The sequence below is a fragment of the Carassius gibelio genome, chromosome A5 (assembly GCF_023724105.1).
Source record: "Carassius gibelio isolate Cgi1373 ecotype wild population from Czech Republic chromosome A5, carGib1.2-hapl.c, whole genome shotgun sequence".
Classification (NCBI taxonomy): Eukaryota; Metazoa; Chordata; class Actinopteri; order Cypriniformes; family Cyprinidae; genus Carassius; species Carassius gibelio.
Window position 1 is genome coordinate 25,062,962 of NC_068375.1, and position 15,943 is coordinate 25,078,904.

At 36.8% G+C, this 15,943-nt stretch overlaps 1 protein-coding gene across 2 annotated transcripts in view; it reads left to right on the forward strand.

The window, feature by feature from the left end:
- Nucleotides 1-15,943, forward strand: part of LOC128006052 (disabled homolog 2-interacting protein) — a 96,916-nt gene that overhangs the window by 4,094 nt on the left and 76,879 nt on the right. The window contains exon 1 of one of the 2 annotated variants that reach the window (XM_052592712.1): nt 12,869-13,018. The exons of the other annotated variant lie outside the window; for it this stretch is intronic. The gene's annotated coding sequence lies outside the window, so the exon portion shown is untranslated. Of the gene's footprint in view, nt 1-12,868; nt 13,019-15,943 lie in introns of those variants that run through there. 2 annotated transcript variants of the gene reach the window in all.

Sequence of the window (15,943 nt, forward strand, 5' to 3'; positions counted from 1 at the left end):
CTTGACAGAAACAATTAGATTTACTGAGAGTCTTTTTTTAAATTGGTAAACATGTTTTGCTTCCTCAAACTCAAAGACATACAGTACATATAATTATCGTCAAATTTTTTTTTGTTTTTTTTTTACAAACGATAATAAATTATAGGTTATTGGGACCACAACAGGACATCAAATAAATATATTGTATGAATATATTGTATAGTTTTAAATATTGTTGTAAGTCTAAATATATAGATATAAATCTGAATATACAGTTTTTTATTATCTATAGTTATATAATTGATTATAAATTCAGTATAGTGCATTACATTGTATTTTCAGGACATGTAACTTTATTCAGATTTACGTTTTTTTATACTTGTATTTTATATCCAGTATATTACAGTTTTCTCAAATTCGTAACACATATATTGACATGTATTAACATATGATCAGATTTATAACTGTATTTTCAGATTTACTGAAAGTTGCCCCCACCCTGTACTGAATAACTGGTTTAAAATAAAAGTGAAATGGAAGTAAATCTCCTAGCTCACTCTTTTACTCCCTTTGAGAACTGGAGCACATTGTGTTTGATGTTTTGAACCAGAGGGTGAAAGCAGGAAAAGTCCCACTTGATTTATAAACATCAGACCCTTTTTTTCTGGGGTGTTGAAGAGTTTAAATCATGTACTGTACCTCAAACTGCATCAGAGAGCCTTTATAAAATATCTCTTAAGTTCTTAATAATAGTATTGTTATCTTCTTTTTCTGTATATTCTGTAGCATGTAGCTTGTTACCATCACAGACAAACATCAAAGAGAGACAGAGATTTTGAAGCTGTTGTCCTATTACTTATTCATGTTTACCAATGGCATGTAGCACAAATAAAGCTAAATTAATGGCTCGTTGAAATGCTTCGACTGATGGGCTGCTGGTAGCTCATTAATGCTCATTCACACTAATATGGTAGTGCGCAGTTTGATACTTAGTATGTGTCATGGGAAATTTCAGAATGAGATCATAGTGTATGTGAGCACGTGCTTTATTGTGGTCAACAGTGTTTACTTGACTCATATTCATTAGTGGGATTAGGTGTCCATGAATTTTGGCCGTTTCATTTGTCCTTCTGTTAAGAGACTACAGACTGTGTATAAAATCTGCAGGCTTGTGAAAAGTCTGGTCACTAATACTGTGTCTTTAAAAAGAATGTGAGAAGTAGGAGTGAAAGAGAGACAGCAACTTACAGGAATAGTCAATTTGCATGCACACCACATGCGTCCATTCTGTCTCTGTTTTTCTCCCTCTGACTCTTTTTCTGGAGCTGTAGACAAACATAGAACAGCAGTTGGGGCACAGAGCGGTTCTCTACACACAGGGTGAAGGGAGAACCTCTTTTCTCTCTCCTGTCTCATTTCAGCACTGTTTTTCAGTTGTTGGACAGCAGTTCAGCACTCTGTGAAGTTATGGAGTCTGAGACAAGGCCTGAGTCGGAGGGTCAGTCTGGTAAGTGCTTGTGCAGAAGAGATGCTCTCGGACCTTGCCTCAGTATCGGTGGACTGGAGATGGATTGCTGTCATAGTGTTTGAAATGGTGTAAGAGTACAGTACATGTATGAGTTTGTTGAAAACTAGAGTCAGCCTCAGACGGCACACCTACAGACCACCTGCAGCCTGGTGCATATTGCACAGACACTGGAAAACGCTTGCAAATCATCACTGAATGTGCCAAAGTTCACCGTATTAGTGGCTGCACAATCTTTGAAACTGAGGCAGTGAGTTTTGCAGAGTTGTGTTTAAAGCACTTAGTAGCGTGTAAATTAGATTTCCAGGAGCTGAACTGTATGTTCAGCTATGTTTCTGAGTTTATCTGAAAAAATCTGTATTTAATACTGTTGTAGCCGCATTTTTTTCAGCTTTATTTATGTATTTTTGTGCCACCGCTCTCTCTCTCTCTCTCTCTCTCTCTCTCTCTCTCTCTCTCTCTCTCTCTGTTTGAATATCTGTCTGTCTGTCTGTCTGTCTGCCTGTTCCTTGCCAAATGGCACATAAATAAATAAATAAATAAAAAAACAACCTTGGTTCATGGCTTTATATGTCTATCAGCTAGTCGATCTCTTGTCTAAGTGGGTACTTTCTGACCAAACAAATATGTTTCATATGATTCTAAAGATTGACTATAAGATTGTCTTTTTTTCTCTCTCTTTGTCTAACCGTACTAAGGTGCTTATATTTTCTAATTTGACTATTGTATTTCTTGAAGGAGTGCATGTGTGAGTTGTGGCTGACTGGAGTGTGCTGTGCAGACTTGATTATTTTAGAGGGAGTTACACTTTTTAAAGGAATTGTGTGATTCTTGTGGCTTTAGTTTGAGAGGGGAAAAGAGTAGCTGTATCTGTGTGTGTGTGTGTGTGTGTGTGTGTGTGTGTGTGTGTGGGAGAGAGAAAAAGAGACGAGCAGTACGGGACGGGAGGTTGACTTATGTACACAAAGAAATCTCGCTTTCTCCTCTCCTTCACAGTCTCCCTCTTCTTTTCTGCTCACATATTTCAATCTCCCCTATCAGAGCTCTCTAAAAACCTAATGATTAAATTATTATTTGACAATTTTTTCCATTGTCTGTATGCACAGAGAGTACGGCGCAGGTCTAGAGAAGGAACTCTGGAAGAATGTGGTTAGCTGAATGAGCCAACCACTAAAGTGTTTCAGGGAAACAGGACATTCAGGATCCAACTGGGTCGGTTTGCTGGATAGAGAGATGGAGAGCTTGCAAAGAAAGCTAGCAAAGAAAAAAAGGGAACCCAAATCCATGACACAGTAGTTGAGCCTAACATCTGTCTTAAACGCAGGCCAAACCTCAAAATATCCCAGAATAGCCCCAAATAACACAGTGCAACCATCCTGCCAAGGCTGAATAGATACCCTCCCATAATCCTCAGTCACGGAAATGTATCCCCATGCGATTCAAAGCCATTAAACCCTTATACTGAGATTTATAGACAGGACTCTTGATGTACCCATAATCAGTTAGTGTTGTAATGAGCGTTTCTTTTGAATGTGCAGTTTAACAGCCGAATGAAGGAATTAAAAGCTTTAGGATCCAGTGAAGCGCTGGCATTTTGCGTCATAATGGGATGAGAGATGCACTTATCCTCAGAGATAAATCAATTTATATCAGCAGAGCAAAAACAGCTCTGAATGTTCATATCTGCATATCTAAACCAATTACAGGAGTTGAAGAAAGAAAACATTTTATGAAAACAGGGCTGGACTCCTTGGTATTTGGTGCATCTTGTGTCATCTGCTGCAGGGATGAAGTGGAGGACTATCTCTAATGTAGTGAGCATTCAGACGAGAGGAGTAATTAAAGATAAGAGAGAGCAAGCGACAAGGGCAATGAAAGGGATAGACAGAATTTGGATACTTCTCTCCCCAGCCACTCCAGGGAATCTAATCTTCTTTCTGTTATTATTTGGAGAGTATGTTAGCAGGGTGCTAATTCCACACTTTAGCGTCTGATTCTTAACCTACAGGGGCTTCTTTAATCCTTTGTGCTGTTTTAAAGTTGAGAGATTCCTGTGTTCCATTGAGAGGCATGATGAAAAGCCTTTGGTAAAATTGTTGTAATGATAGGCCTCGGGTGGCATATTGCTTTTAAAAAATGGCAGTGACGGCAATGAAGACATCAATGAGCGGGATTAAAGAACCATGACCTGACCCTTAAAAATGACTTTTGTTGGTGTGACCTAATGTTTTCAGTTCGATTCAGTCATTAAAATACAATGTTTTGACTTTAATAAAACCAGTTCATTTAGATATTATCAAAAGAACAATATTGTTAGCCTGTAAATAAATGCATTTATTAATAAAAATAATAATAAACAAGAAACAAATCTTCACATGCATTCTCACAAAATGCAGAATAAACTCAAAGTGAATAAACCTTATTCAAATCCATTTACAAAATGGTATATATGTATGATGTTTGTGATACAACAATGTATGCTACCTTATTAAGTATACTGTATATATAAATGCATGGGTCAAGGTTCAGCATTACTCATTGATGTTTGATCTTCATATTTTCAGCACAGTGTGTAGGTTAGTCTTCAATTGGTTTGGGAAGTGAATTATGCCTAGGAAAAACCTTAAAGACATTGTTCTAAACTTGGACTTTAAGCCATACAAATAGACCTATACAATGGCCACCTATGGCAGCATCGGCCAATCAAAACGCTGGAACTGAAAGGAGCCAACTTGCAAATCCCTCCTTCTCAGAAAAAATTAAAATGTTCTCTTCAACACAAAGATGTGTGCTAAGCTGTTGTTGCTAAAGGAGATGTGGTAAGCCAAGATGCTGTTGTACTGAGAAACAAGGAAATTCTGCAAGGAGTGAATCTGGGGAGTTTGGAAACTGCCACAGCAGCAACAGCCACAAGCTTACTGCCCCCCATCTTCAGCAACAACTTCAGAACCTTCTCTTCAGTAATCCTCCGTTTGTGAGTTCCAAACAGCTAGGATCTTCTCCCATTACTTCAAAATCGTCTCACCAAGCGATCCCTCTCCTGCTTGTTCCAGGTTGTCTGGATCTTCTGTACAGACTTCAGAACCTTCACCTTCAAGGCTCCTGTGTTTGCGTGATTCCAGACAAAGGACCTTCTCGGTGCTGAGGAGTTCGTAGTTTACCAGTTCTTCGTGTTCAAGACTGTGAAACGGATCGGACTCCTTTCTTCCCACTGCAGCGTGGCCAAGGTCAACAAGTGGAAGACGTCGTGGCCCAGATGCAGAACGTAACTCTTCCAACACTCTTTCCAGAGACCATTGGCATAAGAGTGTATTGTCAATTTATGATTATCTAATTTGCATTGGATTTTAAATAGCTGATGTCAGTTAATAACAAATAATCTCTTGATTTATTTGTTAAACCTTAATAAGGTTTACCTTATTAATTCCTCCAGGAAACTACAGTTTATCTTTACGTAAGATAATGTCCAAAGTAACATCCAACTCAGTCGCTATCATCTATTAATATTTTCCACTTTATCCATTCATTGTACCCATTTAGTAGTTGTTAGTTATTCTTGTCTATCCTTTTAATAAACCCCCTTTTATTCCACTTGTGTCTTCCTTGTGTTGATAATTCAGTAAGAGGCTCTACAAGTTAACGATTCTCTAAAATCCTTCAGATCGTTCAGACTACACGTAATATTATTTATTCAACAATCTTCAATGATATTAATAATATTAATATTTAAGCCAATTTTTTGGTACCTGTATGAGGCTACCTAACATCTGAAAATCACTACAGTTTGTTAGGTAGGATTTGCTGCTTTCTAGTCAGATGCTAGTAGTGTGAGGGGCATTCTCATTCTAGAGGGCATTTGATTGGACGAAAAACTGTGTAGTGCAGGATGAGTCAACAATACTTAGAGTCTTTTTTCCTGGAAGAGAAAGGCAATTTTTGTAATGGAACTATCTTCCATACTAGACTTCCAGAATATGCTTCAAAGCAAATGAACGTTGACTAAAAGCAACTAAACTCCAACCTCGTGGGGGGTCTTTAAAGCATTTTTGAAGAGAGAGAGAAAGTCATTTCTTAAGAGGTAGAACTCAGAATCCCTAGCTATCATTGAGATGGAAATAGGTCTGGATGTTTGTCGTCCTACTTCACTCTTCCTTTTCTTTGAGGATATGAGAGAGCAAGTGGAGCAGGAGAGGGAGGAAGGGAGGGTGGGAGGATTACTAAATTTTTTTTCCCGAAGTGATAAACAAGAGAATCTCTCAGTAATTCTCTCTGAATGACTTCTGGCCTATGGGAACTGCCTACTTTTCTGCTTTGACTGGAGGGGACTCTTAATTATTAGACCAAAGACAAAAGAGCATGTGTATGCGCGCTCCCATCTAACTGAATATCTTGTGGGAAGAATGTCTTTATATCATCTTTAGTCTTGTGGGTGTTTGTATGCAAGAAAGTTTCATGCTTCGTCTCTAGAGTTGCTCAAAGGAGGTTTTGTCACAGAAGCCCATGAGAACAGTAAGGGAACAGATCAAGTTTGATGTTCTATCCTTCAGCCTTTGCGAGCGTCTTATTAAGACTCTCTAGGATCCTTTGCCACCATCTGTTTGTCCAGCAGCAATGTCTTTGCATGTGTGCCAATTATGCTTGTATTTGAAACTTTTTATAAAGTTATTTTTATGTGTCCATATGTCTGCCTTTATGTGTGCTTCGTTTGTGCATATGCCGCAATGTGTATATTCTGAGCATTTGAAGATCGATCTCAAAAGTCTGTGTGAAACGAAAAACTTTTGCGATGTTGCTTAGTGATAAACAGAGAGAGTGAGAAAAAGAGGGGTTTAATCAACACTGGTCTGCTTCAGTGTGGCAGTGCTATCTCATTCTTCTTCAGAAACAAATCTAATCTCCATCTGGGCAACCTTCCATTTATGCAAAGCAGTTTTCATTTCTGGAGAATAACAAACTGAAATAAGGGATCAGATTGCATAGAATACTGCTGCCGGAGCTCCAGAATAATCAAAATGCATTTTTAATAGGTGATTGTAGGATTTATTCAGTGAGAAGTACACTTTATAAATATGAGTCATCAGTTTAGAATGATAATTGTTGATCCTTAGTGCATAATTGGATGGTTTTTCTTTTAATAGTAATAGCAAGTTATTAGCAAGTCGTTTACATCTGTCACAGTTATGGACCTTTTTATTCTTTGTTTGTACTGAGCTTGGTCATCCTGCCTGTTTAGTTCTATTGCCTTTCAGTTTATTCCCTCATTTGTCTCCTTAGTAGTTAATTAGCTCCTCACCTGTTCAGTTTTCCCTTGATTACATTTGTTGTGTATTTAGTCTCCCTCCTCAGTTCATTGTACGCCGGATATTATTTGTGTATCCTCATGCTGTTTGTGTTATCCTGTGTTTTGAATGGATCTTCATCATAATGGGTTATTATTAAATGTCATATTGGATTACCTTTGTCTTCCTGTGCCTAACTTCTATAAGCGTGACAACATCATTATATAATTTTTCCCAGTTGAATGCATAAAAAGATTCAGTAGTACTACTCAATTAATCTTTTTTATTATTATTATTTGTTTTTAATTTTCTATGTTTAGAATAAGTACGATTCTTCAGCAATGATGTTCGTATACTGTTCGCAGAAGATATGACCTACATTTGGATTCTGTTTAGGGGTGCACGATTAATATCGGCCAATAATTAATGCGCATCTTGTCAGTAAAGCCAGTTCTCTAATAAGCTGTAAATTCCATCACTTGCGTGATTTCCTATAGATAAGCAGATATTTATTGTGCACCCCTAATTCTGTTAATTAAACATTTTAAAAGTTAGCGTAAATCACAGTTTCATGGCTTGAATAAAAAAAAAGGACTTAAGAATGAGTGGTGGAAGCTGTGATATATCGCTGAAGTGAATTTGAACAGACAAGTTTGTCGCAGAGAAATTTTGTTACAGAACAATGGAGGATTGTGTCATTCACAGGCTTTTAAATGTCTCAAGGGTTTTGGCATGCAGCTTGTAGAGCTAGTCTGTTTTCCGAAGATGCTCACTGATCTGAGAACTTATGTAGAGTTTGAGTTTGTTTGTTGGTGATGGGAACCCTGCTGCGTGAGTGTGTTTCTGTGTGTGAAGGAGAAGAGAGACTCAAGAGTTCATAGGAGATGCAGCAATCAGATGTTTCCTGCCTTGTATAAAAGTAACACTGAGAAGAAAATATTGCGAAGGAAAAAGCAATAATATTGTTTTCTTTCAATTAAATCTAAGTTAAAGTGGTAACTTAAACTACATCCGAAACTTTATGGCCTGAAACTCATTAAAATGACAAGCTGCAGTATTTACAGTATAACCATCTGTGTCTCTGGGTGCGTTTGTCTGCGTTGTATTCTGCTATTTCACGTATTCTTACAAAGAAAGAAATATTGTTTTGGACTCGTTGACTTAGACTATGTGGACAAAAATATCAAATACCATCTTTTGTGTTCCATACAAGAAAGGAAATCATAAATGTTTGGAACGATATGATATAAATCAATACTTCTGCAGGGATGCATTAAATTGACTAAAAAAAAATGTTTTAAAATGCTGTTCATTTGAAATTTATATTCATCAAAGAATCCTGCAAAAGGTCATGCCATGGATTCCACAAAATTTATATATATTTTTATTAATTTAGTTAGTTTTAAATAATGATAATGATGAAGTTTCTTGCACACTAAATCAGCATATTGGAATGATTTCTGAAGGATCATGTTACACTAAAGACTGGAGTAAATGCCAAATTTGCCATAACAAGCATAAATTATATTTTAAAGTGCCCCTATTATGCCATTTTTAAGGCTCCTAATATTGTTTTGGGAGGCTCCTACAGCAGGTTTACATGCAAGCAAGATCAAAAACACTTTCATTTTCTCATAATATACATTTAATTTCTCCCGCATTTTTCAATGATTCGTAAACGATTCGTACAAAAAAACAAAAAAAAACAAAGAATAATCAGGCTTTCTAAACTCCTCCTTTTTGTGAGCCTACTCTGCTCTGATTGGTTAGATGGCCCAGTCCTTTGTTATTGGCCCACTGCTTACAGCGTGTTGTGAAACAAAATGCCTATTGCCATAACTGAATGACAGCTCTGGAGAGAATGTATACGGATAAAAGATGTTAAGATGGTAAAGATGGTACATTATAAATCCCAAGTTCAATGATCAAATGTCTGATGTAGCTGATGAACTAGAGACTGATTTAACTGATTAGTGTTCCATTCAGATGATTTAAAAGACAAAGTATATTATGAAACACAAATTTACCTAACCTCCTCCTGGAAAACTAGTCCCATTAAAATATAGCTTTACACATTGAGCTCTGTAGCTTTGTGTGCATGTGTTTAGAAATAGCATCGCTGCAAGGGACTCTTCAAATTCCAATCCGTTGTACATGCTGAGATCAAAAGGCTTGAGAAGACACTTTTGTTTAGTGGTCTAAGCACTGTTGAATGGAGCAAGCGTTGATTTGGATCCTGGTGAAAAGAACTTGTATGATTAAGCGCTTCACAGATGAGGAGCTAATCACTTTTGGTAGCAGCAAGTGAACAGAGTCTAATCCATCTTTCATCTGACCTGTTTTTTTTTACTGTTTAGTTGATGAAAATGCAGAACTGAGGTGAGAGCTGAGTTGTGGAAGTTCATTATTGAATTCTGTCCTTTCATAGATCCAGTGTGGAATGCCATTCTGATTTTTTGGGGCTACAGCATTTTTTAACCATGTCAAGCATCTGTCATGAGCCTTGTTGGAGAATGCGAGATTTTGAGTGTTTGGTACGAATATGTGTAATGTTATACCCCTACTTTCTGATGTTTGAAAGCTATGAAATACTTATTTCTATAAAATCATTTTTCCTTTTTCTTATTCTTCAGTTTCTGTGTGTGAATGACCTCTGTATAAGATGTGAAATAAGCGCTAAAGGTAATTATTAAAAACAAATTATAAAAGAATCGAATAATAATAATAATAATAATTGTTCTTTATAGTTATTTATAATAGAAAAGATTACAAATATATAATATAAAATATTTACAGATATTAAACGTACAGTATGGGATTTATGGCCACCAGGGGTCACTCAATCAAAAATAATAACATAAGACGTACTTTGATGACGTCGGGAAAGAGCGTAAGGCACATGGGAGTTGTTGTTCATTGGAATACGCGCTCTGTCGCTCCCTATCATTCCTCACTCATTCTAACTTAGTATTTTGACAATCACTTCTTTTCGAACGGAGAGATATATGAATTATGAGACCCCTATTAAATCAATATTCCATCTAGCTAGTAGTAATATATGTTAAAAAAAACACGGTCGCCTTTCATTAATAATTATAATTACGTTTATACTATGATATCGAACAAGATAGTGAACTGCATTTGAAGCTACTTTATCCAGCTAGATACAGAACAAATGTAGATTTGCATTATACTTTACATGAGAGCTAGTCCATCTGCGTTTTACACAAGACATCATCGTTTCACAAAATATACGGATAGATACAGTTAGCTGAATGGATGCATACCTGTTTATCAGAATGCAAGCGAGTTCGGCATCTCTCTGTAGTTTCAGCTTGTCACGAAACTCTATCTTGGAAATGCAACTCCAATATTTACCCGTGTCTTGTTTCTTCTCTTGTCCCAAAACCATCTCGGGTCATTTATTTCACCCGTACGTTTGCGCTTCACAGAACGTGCAGGCAAAGCATAATCATGATCCATAACTAAGTTATTGATTGAGGTATAAATACGAATATAAACAATATAAATATAAAATATAATAGTCTCAATCAAGACTAGCTACTACTTTTTCTTCTTCGTCTCGTCTTTGCTTCTGTTCACCTTTGTTTTTGGCGGTTCCGCAGGAAGTTAGATAAACTAGAGGGGTCAAAGTTTATATGACGCCATAGACAAGCGACAAAACGGAAATAAAGAAACGTGCCGTGTCTTCTAATTAAACTATAATTTTCTCCGGATTTGAAAGTTCGTGGAAACTGTCGGGATGATGTAAGTACACAAAAAAAAAAAAAAAATATATATATATAACATAGATATAGTGATTTCTGCTATTTTTAAAGCAGAAAAATCACATATTGCGCCTTTAATACATTTAGAATTATGTATTATACATTCTACTAAAATAAACTATATGCATACTAAAGTAACTTTTATATTACAGAAAGGAATGAGTGCTTTTCGGCATTTCAGACTATTTTAAATTGGGTTTCAGACCCTTGGTCTGAATGTGGCACTAACAAAGTAACTGTTGGAACATTGTTGTCAAAGTGAATGTTAAATTTGTCTTAAATTTGTCTTTTGTTCCTTTGTCTGGGTAAGATTAGCTCTTTATTTTCATTGTACAAATGAAATATGTAGAAACTGACATTTAGAGTAAACTACCAGCAGCTGTGGTTGGCCACAAAACAGGTGTTGTAACCACCAAAAACAGGTGTTGATGAGAAAGTCACATGATGAATCAAAGCTCACAGCAAACAGCTTTTCCACAAGCTGAGGAAGGAAATACTTTTATATAGAAGGTGCACACTGTCATTCACACAAGCAGCATCATGGTAACACACATCATACTGAAATTATGCAATAAAAATTCATTTAATAACATTAGATTTTAAGATAGAGTTCTTATGTCTGCAACTGAGAATTTTTTTTATTTTTTATTATTAAAATCAAAAAAAAGTTCTGGCAGTGTCAATTTCCAATTTCCAATTACTTTATTTTTCACATCCAAAAATGTTAATTTTTGCCTTTTTTAGGCAAAAATGTACTGCACTAGATGTTTAAATTAAAACATAGATAGAAATTGGGTGATATTTCTTAATAATGTTGTAATAAATTCTATTACAATTATTGTAATAAAAATAATATTATTCTTTTTACTGTAAATACATTTTACTTTACAAATAAGTGTCTTCATCTCTTTCGTTTTGATGGGTTGTATTGAAACACTTTTCTGTGTTTCTGTGTGTATAGTTTTTATCAAATGAAATGAATGGTGAAATGCTGACTAAGTGACTCTCATAGCAGCTCTGGAGAGGAAGTTCATGTGACCGTGACTGTCCTCATGTGGTGATACTGCAGACGCTGGTCCATATCACATTTCATTAATTGTACAGCGCTACTTTTGAATGTTTTTTTTTGCAAAATTCTGTGACATCGCGTTTTATGCTGTAAATCACATTTTTATGACAGTCCCGGTTTTTTTTTTTTTTTGCATCATGGAAATAATAGGGCCCTACAATAGGGTAAAATTAAATAATAATAATAATAATAATTATGATATAATAGGACCTGCATATCTTCTCTCTCACAAACTAAAAATATTTAGGGTACATACATACATGTTGGTGCTAGATGGATGGAACCAGAGTGGACTTTAATTTCTTTATGAGACAGGTAGACTTGAACAAAAATAGCCAAAATTAAACAAAAATACTCTTATATAAATACATTGTACACCCGTTGTTAGATTAAAAATACGTCATTGGAAAAAAAAATTCTATGCTTTAAACAAGTTTTTTGGAGGAGACCTCACTGAAAGATGCTTAGCTTCCCCGTCCATGAATCTCTAGTGACGTCCCTGCTTGGACTTACTCTTGTGTAGAGTCCTCCACACATTGGTTTCTTCTAAGCTTTATGAGCGTGTAATGATTTTTTAATGGGGGCTTGGCTTCTGTTCTCTTCTTTGTGTAGTGTGCTGCTTCTCGGCTGTAGTAGAACCCAGTCCTGATGTCTTTGCCTTCTCGACCACAGCCTGACGTCTGATTGGTCCAGTATCCGTCTGGAATTTTGCTTTCCCTGCTCTTGATCCCACCCTCCTTCTGCCCTAAGGGTGTCAATGAACAACGGCATTCCCTTACACAGCCGCGTGTGAATGTGTGTGTGTGTGTGTGTGTGTGTGTGTGTGTGTCGTCTATAGTGCGAGAAGAGAAGAGTAGTGGAAAGGGGGAATATGAGTGCTTTTCTTCCTTTTAAACACACATAAATTTAAACACATATACCTAATGACAAAATGACCTGGAAAAGTTTGGTTTTTCTAGAAATGTCTGCATATTTGCTATATTGTTTGGGCTTATATTATTGTAATCCATGAAGGAAAGACGATCCTTTTCCTCTTGCTTTCTCTTTTACACATAACATACCTAAACCATTCTCTCTCTCTCTCTCTCTCTTTCTCTTGCTCTCACCCCCCTTTTTCTCGCATGGCTTAGATCTTGTGTAAAGGGGAGGGTCTGAACTCTGTTTGCAGTGAATGCCCCTGCCGGAGTCTAGCAATAGCCTACACTCGCTCTCACTCACACACAAAGCTGCTATTCCTGCTAGAAAGAGTATGTGTGAATGAAAAAAGAAAAAAAAGAGGAAAAAGAAAGTGGATGTAGCTGGACTGTTACTGGACAGTGAGATGTGTTCCTGTTGGCTTTCCATGTGCTGATGAAGTGATGGTGTTGGAGTGATTGAGGTAAGGGATAACTTTTCATTCTCCCGCCGCTGTTTGTGGATCACTGATCAGTGTGTGTGTGTGTGTGTGTGTGTGTGTGTGTGTGTGTGTGTGTGTGTGTGTGTATGTGAACAGGTGAAAACTTACCAGAAACTAGAGGGATTGCTTTAACATTCTGGGGTTGTGGACTGGAGTCGTGCCGTACTCTGTGTTTTTATCAGCAAGTTCCTCCTGCTGTGTTTTGTTACTGTAAAAGTTATCTTTCTCATTCTGATTGGAAATCTGAGAGGAGCAGTTTTATATAGGGTTCACTAAAAACTATAACTGATGTTTGTAAACTTGTCTCTGCTTTATAGTGAAGGTCTACATCTAGCACCAGCAGAGAGCAGTTCACAGTTGGAGAACCTATATCAAAAACAAAAGTTTAATTTATAATCAGCGAGGTCAATTCATTAATTTATTAAAATAAAATCAATTGACATTTCTTCAAAGACATTAGTTTTGGCCGATTTATTTTTTTTGGCTTTGGAAAGCAATTTATGTAAATCTAATATAAAGTTTTTTTTATTATTATTATTATTATTTTATCGCTGGGCCTTATTATTTATTTATTGTATCCTGTTATTTGTTTTTTAAAATCACACTAATAGGAATGCACAACATATTCAATATATTGGCCATATATATTCAAAATGTATAATATTTATTCTTATCTGTCTATTTTGGATGTCTATGTTAATTTCACCTGTATTTACATATAGATCAACAGTCATTTAAAGCTCACTTAAAATTAATTTGAACAAACACAAAATGTTGATATCTTTGTTAAATGTAATCTTTGGCAGACTTTAAAACTAATATCCATTTTTGTCATACTGCAGTTTATATTGTTTTATAGCTTATTCACTTATAGCATTTAAAAAGTTGAGTTTTAATTTTTAGAGTTACATTTTAATTTGACCAAATAGTACAGATTTTCAATATTGGCTATATTCGTCAACATTACAATAGCTTCCCTATATACCAGGATGTGCACATGCAGTCTGTGTGGAGCTTGAGTGACATGCACACCAGTGCTTTAAACATCTGCTTATGAATACACCATTGCAGGGCACACCATGCAGGACTGTATTCATAGATCATTGTTGCTTTATTAATAGACTGAGACAGGGCAGGGAGTGAAGCTGCCGCTGAAGGGAAGGAAGTGGGCTTGGAGAGCACAGGGATTGCCAGGGGTCACTACACCAGCTATTCCCTGGAATCTGGCTTTTTGGGAATGCTAGAGTGATTGCTTTCAGCCTGCAATTTGCTTTTATTTCTACCTACATGTTTTAAGGTTCCACGCCCCTACCATTGTCTAACAGCAAATCCCTAAAATTTGTCTGCTGTACCAGAATAAATCTAAAGAGATGGACAGAAGGCCAGGGAGAAAGAACAACAGGATAATGCAGTACTGTCACAGCTGTGACAATATGTACGGTCAATCATGGTCTAAATAGTTGAAGATATGAATGAAAATTAATAACTAGATCCTCAGAAAGGATCTAGAAAGAGTCTAGATAAAGAGTCTATATAAGACATTCTCATTTCACGTGCAAAACACCTGTTTCGAGTACTTTGAGAGTTTTTTTTCCTCATGTGAGAGTTATGACAGTACAGACTCTCTGGGTTTATTCAGGAGGGGACTTTACCTGTGGAATGTTAACTGCCTGTCACACGCTCTTTCTCCTCATCCGGTGAAACTCTCTCATCCCCTTCTCCACACGTCTGTTTCCAGCGCCGCATCTGACAGTCAGAACTCAACCCAGCACCCGACGCTTAGACCAGAACCGTTCCTCAAATTTTACTGTTTCTGGTGACGACATTTTATGCATTCAACAGACACTTTTATCCGAAGTGACTGACAATACTGTTCAAAAGTTTGGGGACAGTAAAAAAGAACACAATGTTTGCAATGTCAATGAAAACTGTTTTCATCATTGGTAATATGAAATGTTTCTTGAGCACCATGTCAGCATGTTAGAGTTATTTATTATTATATATATTATTATATTATTTTGGGGAAGTCGTGGCCTAATGGTTATGGAGTCGGACTCCCAATCGAAGGGTTGTGAGTTCGAGTCTTGGGCCGGCAGGAATTGTAGTTGGGGGGAGTGCATGTACAGTTCTCTCTCCACCTTCAATACCACGACTGAGGTGCCCTTGAGCAAGGCGCTGAACCCCCAACTGCTCCCCGGGCGCCGCAGCATAAATGGCTGCCCACTGCTCCGGGTGTGTGTTCATGGTGTGTGTTCACTGCTGTGTGTGTGCACTTTGGATGGGTTAAAAGCAGAGCATGAATTCTGAGTATGGGTCACCATACTTCACGTCACTTTCTTTATGAAGGATCATGTGACACTTAAAGGGATAGTTCACTCAAAAATGAAAATTGGCCCATGATTAACTCGCTCTCTAGTCATCCTAGGTGTATATGACTTTCTTTTCTCAGACGGATCCAATCTGAGTTATGTGTGTGTGTGTGTGTGTGTGTGTGTGTGTTTGTTTGTTTTTGTGTTTTTAACAAAAACATTTTTAATAGGACATATTTTCTCTCTCCAAAATTTGCTAGTTGACTAATGCAACCTAATGTAAGGTTTAAATGCAATCTGCCTAAACATCTCAAGATACTTTCCGGATTTGAAGCACTTGTTAATCCTACAGTAGATGTAATGGGGCCTTAGTTTTAGTAATTTACACACACTGTAATATATGTGCTTTCACTATACTTGCCTTGTTAATATTGGCTGAAGAAGAGGATGTGGAATTCGTCATTCTTCAAAATTACTTCTTGAACTACTTTTAGATGTAGCTAAAAAAGGCAAGCTGTGTGTGTGCGTGCGTGTGTGTGTGTGTGTGTGTGTGTGTGTGTGTGTGTGTGTGTGTGTGTGTGTGTGTGTGTGTGTGTAA